This window comes from Acyrthosiphon pisum, chromosome A2 (genome assembly GCF_005508785.2).
Source record: "Acyrthosiphon pisum isolate AL4f chromosome A2, pea_aphid_22Mar2018_4r6ur, whole genome shotgun sequence".
Taxonomy (NCBI): Eukaryota; Metazoa; Arthropoda; class Insecta; order Hemiptera; family Aphididae; genus Acyrthosiphon; species Acyrthosiphon pisum.
Window position 1 is genome coordinate 7958436 of NC_042495.1, and position 2378 is coordinate 7960813.

A 2378-nucleotide genomic window follows, 5' to 3' on the forward strand; every position below is an offset into this window, starting at 1 on the left:
TGCTACAATAATATATTTTCTTTTTATTGTTTTAAGTAACAGGCGTTGGGGCCGTAACTCACCTACCATGTTCATCACCACGGGCATGGTAAGTGGGGCACATAGCCATTTTTTATTGGTTGGGTCTCACAACTACGTATTGGCACCATGTCCCCTGAAGGTCTTAATCCGGGCTTGAATTTATGACCAAATTAAAGATTATTTATTTTAATTTATAGGTAGTTGTCTAACCAGAAATCTCCTTTGAAATTGAATATTTAGCATTATATTTTCTTCTAGAAAAGGCCCCCCCCCTACACCGTATATTACATAAATATATATTTATACGAATGGGAGTTGTGAAAACTAGTATTGTCTAGTTATATAACTAAATTTGAAAGATTGTGGATTTTAACTATAATATAGGTATACATATATGTATTTAATAATATTAAGACGTAGCGATGGCATGCAGGTGTAGCTCTCAAGTTAACCTCTTAAGGTAAGCTATCGTTTAAATATTTTTTTCTTATAAACACTAAAATGTCTTGAATACTTGGAGGAGATTGGATATGGTTTTTAAATAACTGCCAAAATGAATAAAATCATTGGAAAATTATGTTCACAAATCTGTATTGTATATTCATTTATTAAATGCTCAGCAGATATCATTGTTTATTTTTTCAAATTAATTATTATTGATACCTATATATTATAGGTTTATATTATACCAGCTGATCCCGTGCACTTCGTTGACCGTTAAATGTATATCAACACTATATAACTCAAACTTTGTTCAATTCGTTATTTAATAATCGGTGTATGGTACTCAAAATTTATACTAACTTCTCCGTTGCCTGGAATAAAAATAAATAAAAATACACCTAACATTTTCTGTCATATAGACCTTCTCCGTGAGATACTCTTTCGTTTAAAAAAAAAATCAAGAAGAATAAAATTATGATTGTTCAACTCTTTTTGGGTGTAACTCCCTGCAGTATATAAGTGCAACTCAGCCCCCCAGGTAGGTAATGTTCAATAATTTATTTTAGTGCTAGCTTGTACCTGATGCTGATCTGCCCAAATAACCAATGGCAACCAATAATAAATAAATACTAATTTCTACTGTAGACTGTAACCAATGGAAACTATTTATAAAATAAATAAAAATATAATTTCCAATTTCCATCGTGAACCTTAAGATCCCTGTTTGAGGACATCTTTAAAATTTTTCTTATTGCACGGTGAAAATATGAGAAGAACCTCTATTCCAAATTTCAAGTTCGTACATTGAGTAGTTTTTGATCGGTGACTTAGTGGTATTTGGATTTTATATATTGTATTATAGATTATATTATATTATATTATATGTACCTACCTTTATACGCGTATAAATATATAATAATATATTCTATTGTAATATTTCAACGAGGATTCGTATTTCAATTTGTATTTGGTATAATGTACAGGTATTATACCGTTAGCCGTAAGGGAAGTCTCTGAAGATTCTGAGCGGAGCGACGAATGTCAATCATTGATTTTACAATGATGTGTGTTTTTTGCAAATGTATGTACACGTTTTATATATAATGATTCGATCTCAAAATTTAAGGGTTATTTCTGATAGCAAATTGAATTTAGTTGGTTCATAAATATTGAAAATTTTATGTCTTTGCTCTGTTTTTTCGAACGTTATATTATTACCAACTAGGTATCATTTATCAGTGGCGTCGCGGAAGTATTGCGAAAGCTGTCCCCGCGACGCCGTCGGTTGAAACAGAAAAAAAAAAAGGTATCATTTATCTAAAATATCTGCAGCTAGAACTTGGTATATAGTTTAATCATTTCGTGTGATATTAAAAATTGTATCATTCATATTTAATAATCCTATCACCGGAGGAAATGGATTTTAGGTTTCCAAATTATTTTTTTATTAATATGGTCGTTTGAGAAATGTCTAACTGCTATAAGCCAATAAGTAATTATTATTATTATATACAAATGACTAAAGCAATATACCAATAATAGTTTATAATACCATAATAATTACTTACCTATATATTATAGTTGTATGGCTCACGGCTGTATATAGTCAATGGTAAAATGTATATTTATAATGTATATAATTTGAAAAAAAATTGTTATGTACTTCAATATATTAAATGAGGATACATTTAGGACATAGATAATGATAACTATGCATGCAAATACATGCACAATGGTATTTTATAAATAATTCTTCAAATTATTTAATTTCCACCTAAAATTTAAAATTATTAACATAGATATTAAATTAAAAAATTGCTTGTTATCTAATTTAGATCACTTTTTACCATTGAGTAAAAATGTACTATTTCCGGACTGATTTTAGATATTCCTTTTTTCTGATTTCCGATTAA